The sequence below is a fragment of the Macaca thibetana genome, chromosome 8, assembly GCF_024542745.1.
Source record: "Macaca thibetana thibetana isolate TM-01 chromosome 8, ASM2454274v1, whole genome shotgun sequence".
Lineage (NCBI taxonomy): Eukaryota > Metazoa > Chordata > Mammalia > Primates > Cercopithecidae > Macaca > Macaca thibetana.
Genome location: NC_065585.1, coordinates 99,985,052 through 100,007,462, shown reverse-complemented (window position 1 = coordinate 100,007,462; position 22,411 = coordinate 99,985,052). Strand labels below are relative to the sequence as shown.

Here is a 22,411-nt window from a genome sequence, read left to right as displayed (position 1 = left end):
TGCCATCGAAGGTGTACTCAAACAGCCACCTAATCGATGGATAAGTAACGCCCGGCTCACCCACTACCAACGACTACTACTAAATCCTATCAGGATAACCTTCCTGCCCCCAACGACCTTAAACCCTGCCTTGCTGCTGCCCAACCCGGACCTGGACGCGCCACTCCATGATTGCACCGAGATACTAGCTCAGGTGCACGGAGTTCGAGAGGACCTGCAGGACCGCCCACTCCCTGATGCTGACCTCGTCTGGTTCACTGATGGGAGCAGCGTCATGCATCAAGGCCAGAGGTACGCTGGAGCGGCAGTGACTTCAGAGACTGAGGTAATCTGGGCAGAACCCCTGCCCCCGGGGACATCGGCCCAGAAGGCCGAACTGATAGCGCTCACCCAAGCTCTTACCTTAGGGGCAGGGAAGAAGCTGACAGTATATACAGACAGCCGATATGCTTTTGCTACGGCGCACATACATGGGGCCATTTACAGGGAGCGAGGGTTACTAATGGCTGAAGGAAAAGAGATAAAAAACAAGCAAGAGATCCTAGCCCTGTTAACAGCGCTATGGAAGCCAGAAAAGTTAGCCATTGTGCATTGCCCAGGGCATCAGAAACCAACCACTCCAACTGCTCAAGGCAACTTTCTGGCAGACCAAACTGCAAGAAATGTGGCAAAGGCTCCCAGGCAACTCCTTGCACTCCAGCTCCCTGACCTGGGCCCCTGGGACTTGCCATATTTCCCTGATTATTCAGAACAAGATCTCCAGTGGATTGACAAACTTCCCCTGAAAAAGATCCAGAATGGGTGGTGGACTAATACTAATGACCAAACCATCCTACAAGAAAAATTAGGACAACAAGTATTAGAACACATTCACCGAACCACCCACCTGGGTGCTCGGCAGATGATAGACCTGATCAGATGCTCTAAGCTCAAATTCAGACATACAGCCAAGAAGGCCAGCAGCATCGTGGCAAGTTGCAAAGTCTGCCAGCTTAACAACGCCTACCCCCAATCCCAGACTGCAGCAGGAACAAGGCTCAGGGGAACCAGGCCCAGTATCTACTGGGAAGTAGATTTTACTGAAATAAAGCCAGGAAAGTATGGGTATTGGTACTTACTTGTCTTTGTAGATACTTTTTCAGGGTGGACTGAAGCATTCCCAACCAAAAGAGAAACTGCTCAGGTTGTAGCAAAGAAAATTCTGGAAGATATCCTTCCCAGGTATGGCTTCCCCGTCCAGATAGGGTCAGATAATGGGCCTGCCTTTGTCGCTAAGGTAAGTCAGGATTTGGCTTCCATCCTTGGGGCAAATTGGAAACTACATTGCGCTTACAGGCCCCAGAGTTCAGGACAGGTAGAGAGGATGAATCAGACCTTAAAAGAGACCTTAACTAAATTGACTATGGAGACTGGCGCTAATTGGGTGGTCCTTCTCCCCTACGCTCTGTTCCGGGCCTGTAATACCCCTTACAGACTGGACCTTACCCCTTATGAAATCATGTATGGCAGACCTCCACCCCTGGTTCCCAGCTTAAAAGATGATCTGCTTGAGTCTGAAACAGAAAATGTCTCTGAATTCTTATTTTCCCTACAAGCCTTGCAGAAAATTCATCAAGAAATCTGGCCCAAGCTGAAGGAACTATATGAGACTGGTCCCCCACCGACACCCCATCCGTACCAGCCGGGAGACTGGGTCCTGGTTAAGCGACACCGACAAGAGACCCTAGAACCCAGGTGGAAGGGACCACTCCAGGTACTCCTGACCACACCCACCACCCTAAAGGTAGAAGGCATTGCGTCATGGATCCACTACACCCAGGTCAAGCCAGTGGACCCAACCTCCGACCTTCTGGGACCAATCACGGCAGCAGCTGAAGCACCGGCCACGTGGACTGTGGACAGAGCTAAGAACAACCCCTTGCGCCGGCAACATAGCTCACTGCAAACATGCAGTTAGGTAGTCTAGCCCTAACGTTAGCCGCCCTAGTGGCCACTGGGGAAAACACCAAACCAGCATCTAATCCCTTTGTCTGGAGATTCTGGCTTTATGAAAACCGAACCTACCCTGGACAACCTCATAAGCCCGGGAAATTATTGACCAGTGCTGATTGCCCCTCCTCAGGGTGCAATAGCCCAATCTTACTAAATTTTACTAGCTTTCAAATAGCCAAACCAGTGACACCAATAATACGTTTTGAGTTTTATCAGACTAAATACAATTGTAAACACTATTGGTGGCACCAAAATGCCGGCTGTCCTTATAACTATTGTAACATCCATAGGTCCCGTTATTGGGGAGAGGAAGAACAGTTGGACCCTAAGTGGCCCTTCCATCGTAGACGGGATGGAGACTTTTCATATACATGGATAGTTAGAGACCCCTGGAACTCCCGCTGGACTATGCCTCAACATGGGCCTGTATACTACTCCCCCTCCTCCACATGGCCTAGCAGTCACCTCTATCTGTGGCGAGGCCTAGTGCAAGTACTGCCCCTGGTCCACGGGAATATCCAACGACAGGAAAGCAGACTAACACAAGACTTACGTCCTTTCTCCTGGTTAAAATTATTACAAGAAGGACTAGAGCTTGCTAACCTTACAGGACTTCACAGCCTGTCTGGCTGCTTTCTGTGTGCCACCCTAGGGCATCCACCGCTAACCGCTGTCCATCTGCCATGGGGATCCTCTACCTCTGCCCAAGCTAACAACCTCTGAAACCTCTCATATGCCCCTATCCTAAACGTGCCCCTATACCTAAACCCCAGTCAGGAGAAGTTTCCCTACTGTTTCTCAGGAACCAATTCAAGCCTCTGCAGCATCACTGCAGTGCCCCCTAATATCACCCTAAGGGCTCCGCCGGGCATATTCTTCTGGTGTAATGGGACATTATCTAAGGACCTATCTAGTCCCTCTGTTACCAACCTACTGTGTCTTCCTGTCACATTAGTTCCCTGGTTGACTCTACTAACTGCTGGCGAGTTCCTAGGGTACACCGGTAACTGGACTAGTACTGCTATTCACCCAGTCCCTAGACCGAGACCTGCACGAGCCATATTTCTCCCCCTCATTGCAGGAATCTCCCTCACCGCATCCCTCATTGCGGCCGGGATGGTGGGGGGAGCCCTAGGTCACACCCTTATAGAAAGCAACAAGTTGTACCAACAATTTGCCGTTGCTATGGAGGAGTCAGCTGAGTCCCTTGCCTCCCTTCAGCGGCAGCTCACGTCCCTAGCCCAGGTAACCTTGCAGAACCGGAGGGCCCTAGACCTACTCACTGCTGAAAAAGGTGGTACATGTATGTTTCTGAAAGAGGACTGTTGTTTCTACATAAATGAATCAGGGCTTGTAGAAGACCGGGTCCAACAGTTACGCAAGTTAAGCACTGAAGTAAAAACACGGCAGTTTGCTTCAGCTGCAGACCAATGGTGGAATTCCTCTATGTTTTCTCTGTTAGCCCCCTTCCTTGGACCCCTGCTAAGTCTACTATTTCTGCTAACCGTAGGATCTTGTATTGTTAACAGAATTTTGCAGTTTGTCAGAGAAAGGTTTGACACCGTTCAGCTCATGGTCCTCAGAGCCCAATACCAACCTGTAAACGCTGAAACAGAGTCAGACTTATAAGACCCAAGATTGGCTCTAGAGTTACCTGAAAAGAAGGGGGGAATGAAAGGAGGCACATCCCCCCATATATCTCCCAACTCCCTGAGCCCAGCACGAGCCCAGCACAAACACATTCCTCCATATTTCTTTCAAACTTCAGGAAAACATCACCTGGGAAATCTCCGATAAGGACGCAGTGGGAACCAATAAAAAATGCTAAATGTATAATATTAACCAATTGTAATGTTGTAACCGAGAGAATTATCTTGTTCCCCTGTAACTTTACATATCCTGTTTACATAGGGCTATAAAAAGCAAGCACTCACATTGTTCGAGGCCCTCTTGTATGCTGTGGAATGGAGGGACCAAGTTCGAACTTGTAGTAAAGATCCTTGCTGCTTGGCTTTGACTCTGGACTCTGGTGGTCTTCTTTGGGGAACAAACGGTCTGGGTATAACAATTTAATTTTGATTTTTTTTGTACATACATCTATTGTTTCATTTTTAGGTAGTTAAATATATCAGTTTTTGTGTTTATTCTCTTGCCTTATTTATTAACCTTGGTTATTTGTTATTTTTATGTATTTTACTTTCCAAATGTATTTGGAATCCAGCTTCTGAAGATACAAATTATTTTCTTTATACCAAAGCAATGAACATTTCATGGGTTTTTTCAGTAAAATGATTCATTTCCTTTTGGATATATACCTACGAATAGGATTGCTATATCAGATGGTAGTCCTGTATCAAGTTCTTTGAGACATCTCCAAACTGTTTTCCACAGTGGCTGAACCACTTTGCATTCCCACCAACAGTGTGTAAGTGTTCCCTTTTCTCCCCAGCCTCACCAGCATCTATTATTTCTTGGCTTTTGCATAGTAGGTAGTCTGATTGGTGTGAGATGGTATTTCATTGTGGTTTTGATTTGCATTTCTTTGATCAGTGATGTTGAGCATTTTTTCATGTGTTTTTTGGCTGCTTGTATGTCTTCTTTTGAAAACTGCCTGCTTCTGTCTTTTGTCCACTTTTTAATGGGCTTATTTGTTTTTTTTTGCTTGTTGAATGAAGTTCTTTATAGATTCTGGATATTAGACCTCTGTTGGATGCATAGTGTGTGAATATTTTCTCCCATTCTGTATGTTGTCTGTTTGCTCCATTGATAGTTTCTTTTGCTGTGCAGATGCTCTTCAGTTTAACCAGGTCCCATTTGTCAATATACATTTTCATTGCAATTGCTTTAGAGGACTTACTCTTAAATTCTTTCCCAAGGCCAATGTCCAGAATGATGTTTCCTAGGTTTTCTTCTAGGATTCTTATAGTTTGAGATCTTACATTTAAATCTTAAATTCATCTGGAGTTAATTTTTGAATATAGTGAATGGCAGGGGTCTAGTTTCATTCTTCTGCATATGGCTAGCCAGCCATCTCAGCAACATTTATTGAATAAGTTGTCCTTTCCCCATTGCTTGTTTTTGTTGACTTTGTCAAGGACCAGATGGTTGTAGGTGTGCAGCTTCATTTCTTGGTTCTCTGTTCCACTGGGCTATGTTGTTTTGTTTTGTTTTTACCAGCACCACGCTCTTTTGATATAGTTTGAAGCCAGGTAATATGATACTGATACCTCCAGCTTTGTTCTTTTTGCTTAGGATTGCTTTGGCTATTTGGGCTTTTTTTTGGTTCCATATGAATTTTAGAATATCAACTTAGGTTACATCAGTTGTGGACTGGATAAAGAATATGTGGTACATACACACCATGGAATACCATACGCAGCCAAAAGAAATAATGAAGTCATGTCATTTGTAACAATATGGATGCAACTAGAGGCCATCATCCTAAGCCAATTAACACAGACACAGAAAAACAAATACTGCATGTTCTCACAAGGTCAGGAGATCAAGACCATCTTGGCTAACATGGAGAAACCTGGTCTCTACTAAAAATACAGAAAATTAGCCAGGCATGGTGGCGGGCGCCTGTAGTCCCAGCTACTCTGGAGGCTGAGGCAGGACAAGGGAGTGAATCTGGGAGGCAGAGCTTGCAGTGAGCCGAGATCAAGCCACTGCACTTCAGCCTGGGTGACAGAGTGAGACTCTGTCTCAAAAAACAAAACAAAACAAAAAACCCAAAAAACCCAGGAAACAAAAGATGTGAAAAACAGGCAGTGATGCCATTATATTGAATCCCAGAAAAAGCAGAGTATAAACGATGTGTTTTCTAGCAGGGGGACCAGACAGACTAGTAAACTCGCAATGGATGAGTGGCCCCAGCTTACATGGTCTAGTGTATTTTATCAACGGCTGAGAGAAGTATTAGTAGCCCAGTAGGTTTGGGTAAAGGTATCAGAATCCTTAGTGCTAGTCTCATAGCTTAAAATGGAGCAGGTACTCCAGATATACTTCCTGAACTGACCTGGATGATGAGGCTTTAAAATCAACAGAGCTGGACAGTATAAAGTTAATGGAAAACCTCAACTTTTCATTTTATTTTGATATGTTAGTGAATGACTACTTATCTAGTATTTCAAGTGTGGATCACATAAACACCACGTAGAATGTAGTAAACAGAATTAAGTAAGAAACACACTGGCTATTAATGCCAGAGTCTTTGACTATCAAGTCATAAATATAACCAATTGTGCAATATAACCGATATGATGAGAAAAGCACCCCTCACAATTGACAATTTTAGTTCATACGATTAAAAAAAATTAAATCTGAAACTGCATTTAGTGCCACATTCTATCATATCATACATCAGATTCCATGCTGTGGAGCCGCACTGGGCTCCAGGACATACAGTACATAGCATGTTTATAGCATGTTTTAAACTGAAAGGGAAAGGGAAAATATGAAACAGAAAATTTTTACATGCACATCTAATAGTGTTGTCCATTTAATTGGATTTATATGATTTGCTGTGCCACTTTGACTAGCTGGCAGAACACCCCAAATTCTCTTTTCCCCATAAAGATCTACTTCCATACAGTGTAGAAAAGGAGAGTGGTAAAAAACCTCAGATTCTTAAGGTTCCAACAATTGTGTCCCAAATGCCACTGTATGAACACCTGTGTGCTGTCCCATGGCTCCTAACAACCACACTCCTGAGCTTTTGGGGCCTGTGTGCACCGCAGTGATCTCAGCTGTCTCAATACAGCATCTCTGTACTGAACACCTGAGCCCATTCTTTCTGGGTCCAGCTCATCTGATTCAATTTTGTTAAGTATTTTTTCTTGCACACTGTACAAAAGCCTCTTCTACATTCTCCCCTGTTAGTGCACTTGTTTCCAAAAACATCAGCTAATTTTCTTGAGCAAATCGGGAGGCTTCTAAGAAGGTAACTTCACGATCTGCATCCAGGTCCTTCTTGTTTCCACAAAGGATGATCACAATGTTGTGACTCGCTAGCATTCGGGCATCTGTTAACCAATTAGTAAGTGCATTGTAGGTTTCTCGGCTGCTGATATTATAGACGAGGAGAGCCCCGGTCGCCCCTGGGTAATAACTTCTCTTCACAGACTTGAATCGTTCTTGTCGTGCTGTATCCCGTATTTGTAACTTTACATATTTACCACAAACATTTATTACCTTTGAACCAAATTCCACTCCTATTGTATGATTTGAATCATTTTGATTTTTTTTTTCCAATAAACTGACGAAATAAGCAAGATTTGCCAGTTCTGCATTTCCAATAACTAAGAACTTAAAAAAAATAGTCGTTTTCGGACCCGGCCGTCTGAGACTTCTTGGGAGTGGCGCCGCCTCTTGCCGGGTCACTGGCTGCACTCGCCCGCGGTCAGCCGGCGCGTCTCCGTGGGGAAGGACCTGGTGCGGGGCACCGGAGGAGGGAGGGGCCCGACAGGTCCCAACTGCAACCGCTGGCCTCCCAGCGGCTGCGGTAGAGCAGGACTCCAGGTCCGCGCAGGCGCAGGGCCCTCCACCCTCGGTCCAGCCGCCACCACAAGAAGGATATGTCCTCTTCTAATAGCTGTCTGTTTAGTCTTATACTACATCATTTTAATAATTGTTTCATACATTTAAATACCTAATTAGCATTACTCCTTAACTCTTAAAATTTTATAAATATTTTAATTTTAATTAAAGATACATTTTAGAATCACTTTGTCCTACTCAAATAAAATTCTAATTTGGATTTTGGCAAAATTACTATTAAATACATCGATTTTAGGTAGGTTGTTCACAAACATGATGAAAGATTTTCTCTATGTCCATATCTCCTTTGCAATGTGACTGCTGTTTCCGCTATTAAGGGGTGGGGGCTGTTTCTTCATTTTTTGAATCTTGGTGGACTTGTGACTTGCTTTGACAAATGCAATTTGGTGGAAGTGACCCTGTGTCTGCTCCAAGCCTAGACTCCTGGAAGAAGCTTTGAGTGCTTCTCACTTCCCTTTGGAACCTGTTCAGCTGCAATGTGATCAAGCCCAAATTAGCCTCCTGGAAGACGAGAGACCCCAGGGAACAGAAGGGCACTGCCCCAGCTAAGATTATCCTGGACCGACCTGCTCCAGCTGGCCTGCAAACTGGCTTCAGATACCTGAGTCAGCCCCATGAGACAAGATAAGCCACCCACTGAGTCCAGTACAAATTACTTACAGAATGAATGCTAAGAAAAATAAATGGTGGTTGTTTAAAGTTTCTGAGATTTGCAGTAGTTTGTTTTTCTGCCAAAGATAACTGATACACATTAAATATTTTATATTTTTATTATGCACTGAATTCCATCTACCAAGAATTCACATGTTGTAGCCCTATCTCCCACAGGGACTATGTTTGGAGACACGGACTTTCAAGAAGTAAAGTCAGAAGAGTGGGACACAAACCCAATATGACTACTGTCCTTATAAAAACAGACAGAAACAAGGGATGTGGATGCACAGAGTAAAGGCCATGTGAAGACACAGTGAGACAGTGCCATCTGCAAGACAAAGAAAGAGGCCTCAGGTAAACCAACCCTGCTGACACCTTGATCTTAAACTTCCAGCCTCCAGAACTCCATAGGCGTCAATATGCTCCTGAACATCCCTTGGTAGCATTTCTTCAAAAGGATTTCTCCAAAGCTTTATGAGAAGAAAGTAATAACTCTGTGAGTGGAATGAACATGTCACAAAGCAGCTCCTCAGAAATCTTCTCTCCAGTTTCTACCTGAAGATATTTCCTTTTTCACTGTAGCCATCCGTATACTCCCGAAGCTTCTTTCCAGTTTTTGCCTGAGGCTATTTCAATTTTCACCATAGGCATCAATATGCTCCCGAATATCCCTTGGTACCTTTTTCTCCAAAAGGGTTTCCCCGATACCGTATGAGAAGAGAGGTATAACACTGTGAGTGGGATGCATATGTCACAAAGCAGTTTCTCGGGAAGCTTCTCTCCAGTTTCTATCTGAACATATTTCCTTTTTCACAGTAAGCCTCAAAGTGCTCCCAAATATCCCTTCGCACGCTAAACATAAACAGTGTTAGAAAACTGCTCAATGAAAAGAGAAGCTTACCTGAGCGAGAGGAATTCACATGACACAGAGCAGTTTCATAGAAAGATTCCTTCTGGTTCATATCAGAGGATATTTCTTTCTCCATATTCTAAACAGCATTCCCAAACGTCCTTCCTCAGATTCCACAGAAAGGGAATCCAAAGAATGGTTTAACTGTATGAGATGAAAACACACATCACAAAGCAGTTGCTCAGAAAGCTTCTCTCTAGTTTTCATCAGAAGACATTTCCTTGCTCACCACAGGCCTCCGGGCGCCACTTAATATCCCTTCGCAGATTCCTCAAAGACAGAGTTTCCCAACTGGGCAATGTAGAGTAAGCTTTAACTCTGTGAAATGAATGCAGATATCAGAGAGCAGTTTCTTGGAACGCTTCTTTCTGGGTTTTATTTGAGGATATTTCCCTTATTGCTATAGTCTTCAATGCGATCCGAAATATCACTTTTTCTGTTTTCCAGGAACAGTGTTCAAACACTGCCTTATGAGAAAAGAAGTATAACTCCCTGAGTGGAATGCACACATCACAAAGCAGTTTCTCAGAAAGCTTCTCTCCAGTTTTTATCTGAAGACATTTCCCTTTTCACTATAGTCCTGAATGTACTCCCGAATGTCCCTTGGCAGATCCGTCCATGACGGAGTTTCCCAGCTGCTTAATGTAAAGAAAGCTTTATCTATGTGAGATGAACAAACGTAGGGAAAAGCAGATTCACAGAAAGCTTCTTTCCAGTTTTTATCTGAAGATACTTCCTTTTTCACCATAGTCCTGAATGTGCTCCCAAATGTCCCTTCACAGATCCGTCCATGACAGAGATTCCAAGCTGCGTAATGTAAATAAAGCTTCATCTATGTGTGGTGAATACACATAGCACAGAGCAGTTTCACAGAAAGCTTCCTTCCAGTTTTTGTCTGAGGCTATTTCAGTTTTCACCATAGGCGTCAATATGCTCCCGTATACACCTTGGTACCTTTTTCTCCAAAAGGGTTTCCCCGATGATGTATGAGAAGAGAGGTATAACACTGTGAGTGGAATGCACATGTCACAAAGCCGTTCCTCAGAAAACTTTTCTCCAGTTTCTATCTGAACATATTTCCTTTTTCACAGTAAGCCTCAAAGTGCTCCCGAATATCCCTTCACACGCTAAACATAAACAGTGTTAGAAAATTGCTCAATGAAAAGAGAAGCTTAACTGAGCGAGAGGAATTCACATGACAAATAGCAGTTTAACAGAAAGCTTCCTTATGGTTTTTATCTGGGGATATTTCTTTCTCCATATTCTAAAGAGTGTACCCAAATGTCCTTCCTCAGATTCCAACTGCTCAATCCAAAGAATGGTTTAACTCTATGAGATGAAAACACATGTCACAAACTGCTCAATCCAAAAACAGTGATTTCAAACTACTCAATCCAAAAAGTGGTTTAACTCTATGAGATGAATACACACATCACAAAACAGTTGCTCAGAAAGTTTCTCTCCAGTTTTCATCGGAAGACGTTTCCTTGCTCACCACAGGCCTCTGGGTGCCACTTAATGTTCCTTTGCACATTCCTCAAAGACAGAGTTTCCCAACTGGGCAATGTAGAGAAAGCTTAACTCTGTGAAATGAATGCACATATCAGAGAGCAGTTTCTTGGAACGCTTCTTTCTTTGTTTTATTTGAGGATATTTCACTTTTCGCCATAGTCTTCAATGCGCCCCATAATATCACTTTTTCGGTTTTACAGCAACTATGTTCAAACACTGCCTTACGAGAAAAAAGATACAACTCCCTGAGTGGAATGCACACATCACAAAGCAGTTTCTCAGAAAGCTTCTCTCCAGGTTTTATCTGAAGAGATTTCCTTTTTCACCATAGGCCTGAATGTGCTCCCGAATGTCCCTTCGCAAATCCGTCCATGACGGAGTTTCTAAACTGCGTAATATAAAGAAAGTTTTATCTATGTGAGTTGAATAAACATATCTATCACAAAGCAGTTTCACAGAAAGCTTCTTTCCAATTTTTGTCTGAGGATATTTCGTTTTTCACCATAACCATCCATATACTCCCGAATGTCCCTTGGTATCTTTTTCTCCAAAAGGGATTCCCCAATCCTCTATGAGAAGAAAGGTATAACTCTGTGAATAGAATGCACACGTCACAAAGCAGCTCCTCGGAAAGCTTCTCTCCAGTTTCTATCTGAACATATTTCCATTTTCACCATAAGCCTCAAAGCGCTCCGGAATATCCCTTCGGAGACTACACAAAAACAGTGTGAGCATACTGCTGAATGAAAAGAGAAGCTTAACCATGCAAGTGGAATTCACACGACACAGAGCCATTTCACAGAAAGCTTCCTTCTGGTTTTTATCTGAGGGTATTTCTCTTTCAGCATATTCTAAAGAGTGTTCCCAAATGTCCTTTCTCAGGTTCCACAGGAACAGTGATTTCAAGCTGCTCAATCCAAAGAATGATTTAACTCTATGAGATGAATACACATGTCACAAAGCAGTTGCTCAGAAAGCTTCTCTCCTGTTTTTAACGGAAGACATTTCTTGTCTAACCACAGGCCTCTGGGCACCTCTTAATGTCCCTTCCCAGATTCCTCAAAGACACAGTTTCCAAAGTGGGCAATGTACAGTAAGCTTTAACTCTGTCAAGTGAATGGACATATCAGAGAGCAGTTTCTTGGAATGCTTCTTTCTGGCTTTTATTTGAGGATATTTCACTTTTTGCCATAGTTTTCAATGTGCTCCAAAATATCACTTTTTCTGTTTTACAGGAACAGTGTTCAAACACTGCCTTATGAGAAAAGAGGTATAATTCCCTGAGTGGAATGCACACATCACAAAGCAGTTTCTCAGAAAGCTTCTCTCCGGTTTTTATCTGAGGATATTTCCTTTTTCACCGTAGTCCCGAATGTGCTCCCCAATGTCCCTTTGCGGATCCCTCAATGACAGAGTTTTCAAGCTACGTAATGTAAAGAAAGCTTTATCTATGTGAGATGAATACACATAACACAGAGCAGTTTCACAGAAAGCTTCTTTCTAGTTTTTGTCTGAGGCTATTTCCCTATTCACCATAGGCCTCAGTATGCTCCTGAATATACCTTGGTACCTTTTTCTCCAAAAGGGTTTCCCCATGCTGTATGAGAAGAGAGGTATAACACTGTGAGTGGAATGCATACTTCACAAAGCAGTTTCTCGGAAAGCTTCTGTCCAGTTTCTATCTGAACACATTTCCTTTTTCACTGTATGCCTCAAGGCGCTCCCGAATATCACTTCGCACGCTAAACACCAACAGTGTTAGAAAACTGCTCAATGAAAAGAGAAGCTTAATTGAGCGAGAGGAATTCACACGACACAGAGCAGGTTCACAGAAAGCTTCCTTCTGGTTTCTATCTTAGGGTATTTCTTTCTCCATATTCTAAAGAGCATTCCCAAATGTCTTTCCTCAGATTCCACAGAAACACTGATTTCAAACTGCTCAATCTAAAGAATGGTTTAACCCTATGAGATGAATACACGCATCACAAAGCAGTTGCTCAGAAATCTTCTCTCTAGTTTTCATCGGAAGACATTTCCTTGCTCACCACAGGCCTCTGGGCGTCACTTAATATACTTTCGCAGATTCCTCAAAGACAGAGTTTCCCAACTGGGCAATGTAGAGTAAGCTTTAACTCTGTGAAATGAATGCAGATATCAGAGAGCAGTTTCTTGGAACGCTTCTTTCTGGGTTTTATTTGAGGATATTTCACTTTTCACCATAGACTTCAATGCGCTCTGAAATACCACTTTTTCAGTTTTAAGGAATGGTGTTCAAACACGGCCTTATAAGAAAAGAAGTATAACTCCCTGAGTGGAATGCACAGATCACAAAGCAGTTTCTCAGAAAGCTTCTCTCCAGTTCTAATCTGAAGATATTTCCTTTTTCACCATAAGCCTGAATGTGATCCTGAATGTCCCTTTGTGGATTCGTCCGTGATGGAGTTTCTAAACCGTGTAATATATACAAAGTTTTATCTATGTGTGATGAGTAAATATGTCTATCACAAAGCAGTTCCACAGAAATCTTCTTTCCCATTTGTATCTCAGGATATTTCCTTTTTCACCATAGCAGTCCATATACTGCCGAATGTCCCTTGGTAGCTTTTACTCTAAAAGGTTTTCCCCAATCTGCTATGAGAAGAAAGGCATAACTCTGTGAGTGGAATGTACACGTCAAAAAGCAGCTCCTCGGAAAGCTTCTCTCCAGTTTCTCTCTGAAGATATTTCCGTTTTCACCATAAGCCTCAAAGCGCTCCTGAATATCTCTTCGCAGACTAAACACAGTGTTAGAATACTGCTCAATGAAAAGAGAAGCTTAACTGTGCTTGTGGAATTCACACGACCCAGAGCAGTTTCACAGAAAGCTTCCTTCTGGTTTTTATCTGAGGATATTTCTCTTTCACCATATTCTAAAGAGCGTTCCCAAATGTCCTTTCTCAGGTTCCACAGAAAAGGTGATTTCAAACTGCTCAATCCAAAGAATGATTTAACTCTATGAGATGAGTACACACGTCACAAAGCAGTTGCTCAGAAAGCTTCTCTCCAGTTTTCAATGGAAGACATTTCTTTGCTCACCACAGGCCTCCGGGTGCCATTTAATATCCCTTCACAGATTCCTCAAAGACAGAGTTTCCAAACTGGGCAATGTAGAGTAAGTTTTAACTCTGTGAAATGAATGCACATATCAGAGATCAGTTTCTTGGAACGCTTCTTTCTGGGTTTTATTTGAGGATAGTTCACTTTTCGACACAGTCTTCAATGTGCACCGAAATATTAATTTTTTGGTTTCACAGGAACAGTGTTGAAACACTGCCTTATGAGAAAAGATGTTATAACTCTCTGAGTGGAATGCACAGATCACAAAGCAGTTTCTCAGAAAACTTCTCTCCGGTTTTTATCTGAGGATATTTCCTTTTTCACCGTAGTCCTGAATGTGTTCCTGAAAGTCCCTTCGCGGATCTGTCCATGGTGGAGTTTCCAAGCTGCCTAATGTAAAGAAAGGTTTATCTACGTGAGATGAGTACACATAGCAAAAAGCAGATTCACAGAAAGCTTCTTTCCCAGTTTTATCTGAAGATATTTCCTTTTTCACCACAGTCCTGAAAGTGCTCCCGAATGTCCCTTCGCAGATCCGTCCATGACAGAGTTTCAAAGCTGTGTAATGTAAAGAAAGCTTTATCTACGTGAGATGAATGAACATAGCAAAAAGTAGATTCACAGAAAGCTTCTTTCCAGTTTTTATCTGAAGATATTTCCTTTTTTACCCTAGTCCTGAATGTGCTCCCGGATGTCCCTTTGCGGATCCGTCCATGACAGAGTTCCAAGCTCCGTAATGTAAAGAAAGCTTTATCTATGTGAGATGAATACTCATAGCACAGAGCATTTTCACAGAAAGCTTCTTTCCAGTTTTTGTCTGAGTCTACTTCCCTTTTCACCATAGGCGTCAATATGCTCCTGGATATACCTTGGTACCTTTTTCTCCAAAATTATTTCCCTGATGCTGTATGAGAAGAGAAGTGTAACACTGTGAGTGGAATGCACATGTCACAAAGCAGTTCCTCGGAAAGCTTTTCTCCAGTTTCTATCTGAACATATTTCCTTTTTCACTGTAAGCCTCAAAGCGCTCCTGAATATCCCTTCGCACGCTAAACATAAACAGTGTTAGAAAACTGCTCAATGAAATGAGAAGCTTAACTGAGCAAGAGGAATTCACATGACACATAGTAGTTTCACAGAGCTTCCTTCTGGTTTTATCTGAGGGTATTCCTTTTTCAGCATATTGTAAACAGCATTCCCAAATGTCCTTTTTCAGGTTCCACAGAAACAGTGATTTCAAACTGTTCAATACAAAGAATGATTTAACTCTATGAGATGAATACACACATCACAAAGCAGTTGCTCAGAAAGCTTCTCTCCAGTTTTCATCAAAAGACATTTCGTTGCTACCACAAGCCTCCGGGGCATGACTTAATATCCCTTCGCAGATTCCTCAAAGACAGAGTTTCCAAACTGGCAATGTAGAGTATGCTTTATCTCTGTGAAATGAATGCACGTATCAGAGAGCAGTTTCTTGGAACGCTTCTTTTTTGTTTTATTTGAGGATATTTCACTTTTTGCCATAGTCATCAATGCTCTCCAAAGTATCACTTTTTCGGTTTTACAGGAACAGTGTTCAAACACTGCCTTATGAGAAAAGAGTTCTAACTCCCTGATTGGAATTCACACATCACAAAGCAGTTTCTCAGAAAGCTTCTCTCCAGTTTTCATCCAAAGATATTTCCTTTTTCACCATAGGCTTGAATGTGCTCCCGAATGTAACTTCATGGATCCGTCCATGACGGAGTTTCCAAATTGCATAATATAAAGAAAGTTTCATCTATGTGAGATGAATAAACATAGCAAAAGCAGATTCACAGAAAGCTTCTTTCCTGTTTTTATCTGAAGATATTTCCTTTTTCCCCATAGTCCTGAATGTGCTCCCGAATATCCCTTTGGGGATCCGTCCATGAAGGAGTTTCCAAGTTGCGTAATGTGAAGAAAGCTTTATCTATGTGTGATGAATACACATAGCACAGAGCAGTTTCACAGAAAGCTTCCTTACAGTTTTTGTCTCAGGCTATTTCCCTTTTCACCATGGGCATCAATATTCCCCCGAATATCCCTTGGTAACTTTTCTCCAAAAGGGTTTCCCCCATGCTGTATGAGAAGAGAGGTATAACCCTGTTAGTGGAATGCACATGTCCCAAAGCATTTCCTCCAAAAGCTTCTCTCCAGTTTCTATCTGAACATATTTCCTTTTCCCCCCTAAGCCTCAAAGCACTTCTGAATATCCCTTCGCATGCTAAACATAAACAGTGTTAGAAAACTGCTCAATGAAGAGAAGCTTAACTGAGCGAGAGGAATTCACACGACACATAGCAGTTTCACAGAAAGCTTTGTTCTGGTTTTTATCTGAGGATATTTCTTTCTCCATATTCTAAAGAGTGTTCCCAAATGTCCTTCCTCAGATTCCACAGAAACACTGATTTCAAACTGCTCAATCCAAAGAATGGTTTAACTCTATGAGATGAAAACACACATCACAAAGCAGTTGCTGAGAAAGCTTCTCTCCAGTTTTCATCGGAAGACATTTCCTTGGTCACCACAGGCCCCTGGTCGAAAGTTAATATTCCTTCGCAGATTCCTCAAAGACAGAGTTTCCAAACTGGGCCACGTAAAGTAAGGTTTAACTCTGTGAAATGAATGCACATATCAAAGAGCAGTTTCTTGGAACGCTTCTTTCTTTGTTTTATTGAGGATATTTCACTTTTCACCATAGTGTTCAATGCTCTCCGAAATACCACTTTTTCGGTTTTACAGGAACAGTGTTCAAACACTGCCTTATGAGAAAAGAGGTATAACTCCCCGAGTGGAATGGACACATCACAAAGCAGTTTCTCAGAAAGCTTCTCTCTAGTTTCTATCTGAAGATATTTCCTTTTTCACCATAGGCCTAAATGTGCTCCCGAATGTCCCTTCCCGGATCCGTCCATGATGGAGATTCCAAACTGTGTAATATAAAGAAAATTTTATCTATGTGAGAGAATAAACATATATATCACAAGGCAGTTTCAGAGAAAGCTTCTTTCCAGTATTTGTCTGAGGATATTTCTTTTTCCATCATAGCCATCCATATGGTGAATATCCCGTGGTAGCTTTTTCTCCAAAAGGGATTCCCCAGTACTGTATGAGAAGAAAGGTATAACTCTGTGAGTGGAATGCACACGTCACAAAGCAGCTGCTTGGAAAGCTTCTCTAGTTTCTATCTGAAGATATTTCCATTTTCACCATAAGCCTCAAAGCGCTCCGAATATCCCTTCACAGACTAAACAAAAACAGTGTTAGAATACTGCTCAATGAGAAGAGAGGCTTAACTGTGCAAGTGGAAATCACACGACACAGAGAAGTTTCACAGAAAACTTCCTTCTGGTTTTTATCTGAGGGTATTTCTTTTTCAGCAAATTCTAAAGAACGTTCCGAAATGTCCTTTCTCAGGTTCCACAGAAAGAGTGATTTTAAACTGCTCAATCCAAAGAATGATTTAACTGTATGAGATGAATACACACATCACAAAGCAGTTGCTCAGACAGCTTCTCTCCAGTTTTTATCTGAAGATATTTCCTTTTTCACCATAGGCCTGAATGTGCTCCCTAAAGTCCTTTAGTGGATCCGTCCATGACGGAGTTTCCAAACTGCGTAATATAAAGACAGTTTTATCTATGTGAGATGAATAAACATATCTATCACAAAGTAGTTTCACAGAAAGCTTCTTTCCAGTTTTTGTCTGAGGATATTTCCTTTTTCACCAAAGCCGTCCATATACTCCCCAATGTCCCTTGGTAGCTTTTTCTCCTAAACAGATTCCCCAGTCCTCTATGAGAAGAAAGGTATAACTCTGTAAGTGGAATGCACATGTCACAAAGCAGCTCCTCTGAAAGCTCCTCTCCAGTTTCTATCTGAAGATATTTCCTTTGAGGCCTCTGGTGAAAAAGGAAATACTCTCAGATAAAAACTAGAAAGAAGCTTTCTGAGAAACTGCTTTATGATGTGTGAATTCATCTCACAGAGGTAAAATTTCACTTCATGGGGCAGTCTGCTACCACTGTTTTTGGGGAATCTGAGAAGGGATATTTTGGATTACATTGATGCGTATGCTGACAAAGGAAATATCCTCAGATAAAAATGAGAAAGAAGCTTTCTGAGAAACTTCCTTGTGATGTGTGAATTCATCTCACAGAGTTACACATTTCTCTTCATGAAGCAGTTTGCTACACTGTTTTCGTGGAATCTGCAAAGTGATGTTTGGGAACGTTTTGAGGCCAATGGTGAAAAAGGAAACATCCTCAGATAAAAAGCAGAAAGAAGCTTTCTGAGAAACTGCTTTTTAATGTGCGAATTCTTCTCACAGAGTTACACTTTCGTTTCATGGAGCAGTCTGTTACCACTGTTTTGGGGAATTTGTGAAGCAATATTTTGGATCGCATTGAAACCTAGGTTGACAAAGGAAATATCCTCAGATAAAAACTAGAAAGAAGCTTTCTGAGAAACTGCTTTGTGACCTGTGAATTCATCTCACAGAATTACACCTTTCTCTCAATGAAGCAGCTTGCTAACACTGTTTTCGTGGAATCTGTAAAGTGATATTTGGGAACGCATTGTGGCCTATGGTGAAAAAGGAAATATCCTCAGATAAAAACTGGAAAGAAGCTTTCTGAGAAACTGCTTTATGACGTGTGAATTCGACTCACAGAGTTAAAATTTCACTTCATGGGGAAGTCTGCTACCACTGTTTTTGGGGAATCTGAGAAAGGATACTTTGGATTGCATTGAAGCCTACGCTGACGAAGGAAATATCCTCAGATAAAAATTAGAAAGAAGCTTTCTGAGAAACTTTGTGACGTGTGAATTCATTTCACAGAGTTACAAGTTTCTCTCAGTGAAGTAGTTTGCTAACAGTTTTCATGGAATCTGCAAAGTGATATTTGGGAACGCATTGAGGCCTATGGTGAAAAAGGAAATATCCTCGGATAAAAGCTAGAAAGAAGTTTTCTGAGAAACTGCTTTATGTTGTGTGAATTCATCTGACAGAGTTAAAATTTCACTTCATGGAGCAGTCTGTTACCACCCTTCTTGGGGAATTTGTGGCACAATATTTTGGATCGCATTGAAACCTATGTTGACAAAGGAAATTTCCTCAGATAAAAAAGAGAAAGAAGCTTTCTGAGAAACTTCTTTGTGACATGTGAATTCATCTCACAGAGTTACCCCTTTCTCTCAATGAAGCAGTTTGCTAACATGTTTTCATGGAATCTGCAAAGTGATATTTGGGATCGCATTGAGGGCTATGGTGAAAAAGGAAATATCCTCAGATAAAAACTAGAATGACGCTTTCTGAGAAACTGCTTGATAATGTCTGAATTCATCTCCCAGAGGTAAAATTTCACTTCATGGGGGCAGTCTGCTACCACTGTTTTGGGGAATCTGAGAAGGGATATTTTGGATCGCATTGAAGCATAGGTTAACAAAGGAAATATCCTCAGATAAAAACGAGAAAGAAGCTTTCTGAGAAACTTCTTTGTGACGTGTGAGTTCATCTCACAGAGTTACACATTTCTCTTCATGAAGCAGTTTGCTAACACTGTTCTCGTGGAATCTGCGAAGTGATATTTGGGAACGCTTTGAGCCCTACGGTGAAAAAGGAAATATCCTCAGATAAAAACCAGAAAGAAGCTTTCTGAGAAACTGCTTTTTGATGTGCGAATTCTTCTCACAGAGTTACACTTTCCTTGTTTCTGGGGAACTTGTGAAGCGATATTTTGGATCGCATTGAAACCTATGTTGACAAAGGAAATATCCTCAGATAAAAACTAGAAAGAAGCTTTCTGAGAAACTTCTTTGTGACGTGTGAATTCATCTCACAGAGTTACAGCTTTCTCTCAATTAGGCAGTTTGCTAACACAGTTTTCGTGGAATCCATAAAGTGATATTTGGGAATGCATTGAGGCCTATGGTTAAAAAGGAAATATCCTCGGATAAAAACTAGAAAGAAGCTTTCTGAGAAACTTCTTTGTGACGTGTGAATTCATCTCACAGAGTTAAAATTTCACTTCATGGAGCAGTCTGTTACCACTGTTTTAGGGGAATCTGAGAATGGATATTTTGGATTGCATTGAAGCCTATGCTGACAAAGGAAATATCCTCAAATAAAAACGAGAAAGAAGCTTTCTGAGAAAATTCTTTGCAATGTGTGAATTCATCTCACAGAGTTACACATTTCTCTTCATGAGGCAGTTTGCTAACACTGTTTTCATGGAATCTGCAAAGTGATATTTGTGAGTGCTTCGAGGCCTATGGTGAAAAAGGAAATATCCTCAGATAAAAACTAGAAAGATGCTTTCTGAGAAACTGTTTTATGATATCTGAATTCATCCCACAGAGTTACACTTTCATTTCATGGAGCAGTCTGTTAGCACTGTTTTTGGGGAATCTGAGAAGGAATATTCTGGATCACATTGAAGCCTATGCTGACAAAGGAAATATCCTCAAATAAAAACAAGAAAGAAACTTTCTAAGAAACTGCTTTATGATGTGTCAATTCATCTCACAGAGTTAATATTTCACTTCATGGAGCACTCTGTTATCACTGTTTTTGGGGAATTTGTGACTCGATATTTTGGATTGCATTGAAACCTATGTTGACAAAGGAAATCTCCTCAGATAAAAACTAGAAAGAATCTTTGCGAGAAACTTCTTTGCGTTGTGTGAATTCATCTCACAGAGTTACACCTTTCTCTCAATGAAGCAGTTTGCGAACATGTTTTCATGGAATCTGCAAAGTGATATTTGGGATCGCATTGAGGGCTATGGTGAAAAAGGAAATATCCTCAGATAACAACCAGAAAGCAGTTTTCTGAGAAACTGCTTTTTGATGTGCGAATTCTTCTCACAGAGTTACACTTTCATTTCATGGAGAAGTCTGTTGCCACTTTTTCTGGGGAATTTGTAAAGCAATATTTTGGATCACATTGAAACCTATATTGACAAGGGAAATATCCTCAGATAAAAACTAGAAAGAAGCTTTGTGAGAAACTTCTTTGTGACGTGTGAATTCATCTCACAGAGTTACACCTTTCTCTCAATGAGGCAGTTTGCTAACACAGTTTTCGTGGAATCCGTAAAGTGATATTTGGGAATGCATTGAGGCCTACAGTGAAAAAAGAAATATCCTCAGATAAAAACTAGAAAGAAGCTTTCTGAGAAACTTCTTTGTGATGTGTGAATTCATCCCACAGAGTTACACATTTCTCTTCATGAGGCGGTTTGCTAACACTATTTTCATGGGATCTGCAAAGCGATATTTGGGAGCGCATTGAGGGCTCTGGTGAAAAAGGAAATATCCTCAGATGAAAACTATAAAGACGCTTTCTTTGAAACTGCTTTCTGATATCTGAATTCATCTCACAGAGTTAGACTTTCGTTGCATGGAGCAGTCTCTTACCATTGTTTTTGGGGAATCTGAAAGGGATATTTTGGATCGCATTGAAGCCTATGCTGACAAAGGAAGTATCTTCAAATAAAAACAAGAAAGAAGCGCTCTGAGAAACTGCATTGTGATGTGTGACTGCAACTCAGAGAGTTACACCTTTCTTTTCATTGATCGGTTTGCTAACACTGTTTTCTTGAAATCTGCAATGGGATATTTCTTAGCGCAATGAAGCTTATGGTGACAAAGGAAATCTCCTCAGATAAAAATGAGAAAGAAGCTTTCTGAGAAACTTCTTTGTGATGTGTGAATTCATCTCACAGAGTTACACTTTCGTTTCATGGAGCAGTCTCTTACCATTGTTTTGGGGAATCTGAAAGGGATATTTTGGATCGCATTGAAGCCTACGCTGACGAAGGAAGTATCTTCAAATAAAAATGAGTAAGAAACGTTCTGAGAAACTGCTTTGTGATGTGACAATGCACCTCTTAGAGTTATACCTGTGTTTCAAGGAGCCGTTTGCTAGCACTGTTTTTGTGGAATATGAGTAGTGATAATTTGGATCACTATGAAGACTCTATGAACAAAGGACATATCCTCTGATAAAACCAGAATGAAGCTTTCTGAGAAACTGGTTTTTGATGTGTGAATTCTTTTCACAGTGACACCACTCTTTCATGGATGAGTTTGCTAGCACTGATTCTGTGGAATCTCAGAAGTGATATTTTGGATATCGTTGATTCCCAGGGTGGAAAAGGAAATATCCTCAGATAAAAACTGCAGAGAAACCTTCTGAGAAACTGCTTTCTTTTAGGTGAATTCAGCTCACAGAGTTACAGCATTGTTTTCATTGAGAAGCTTGCTAACAGTGTTTTTGCAGAATCTGCAATGAGACACACAGGGGCGCTTTGAGACCAGAAATAAACTCAGATGAAAAAGGAAAGAAGCTTTCTGAGAAACTGCTTTGTGATGTGTGGATTCAACTCACAGAGATACACTTGTCTATCGTGGAGCTGTTTGATAGCCCTGTTTTTGTGGAATCTGAGAACTGATATTTCAGATCGCTTTGAAGACTATACGGCCAAAGGAAATATCCTCAGATAAAAACCAGAATGAAGCTTTCTGAGAAACTGTTTTGTGATGTGTGGATTCATCTCACAGAGTTACACCTGTATTTCATGGAGCCGTTTGCTAGCACTGTTTCTGTGGAATCTGAGAACTGGTATTTTGGATCACTATGAAGACTCTACAGAGAAAGGAAA

General features: G+C 41.4%; 1 pseudogene; it reads right to left on the bottom strand.

Annotated features, from left to right (window-relative positions):
- Nucleotides 1–6,611: 6,611 nt before the first annotated feature.
- Nucleotides 6,612–22,411, bottom strand: part of LOC126960699 (ras-related protein Rab-4A-like) — a 128,376-nt pseudogene continuing 112,576 nt past the window's right edge.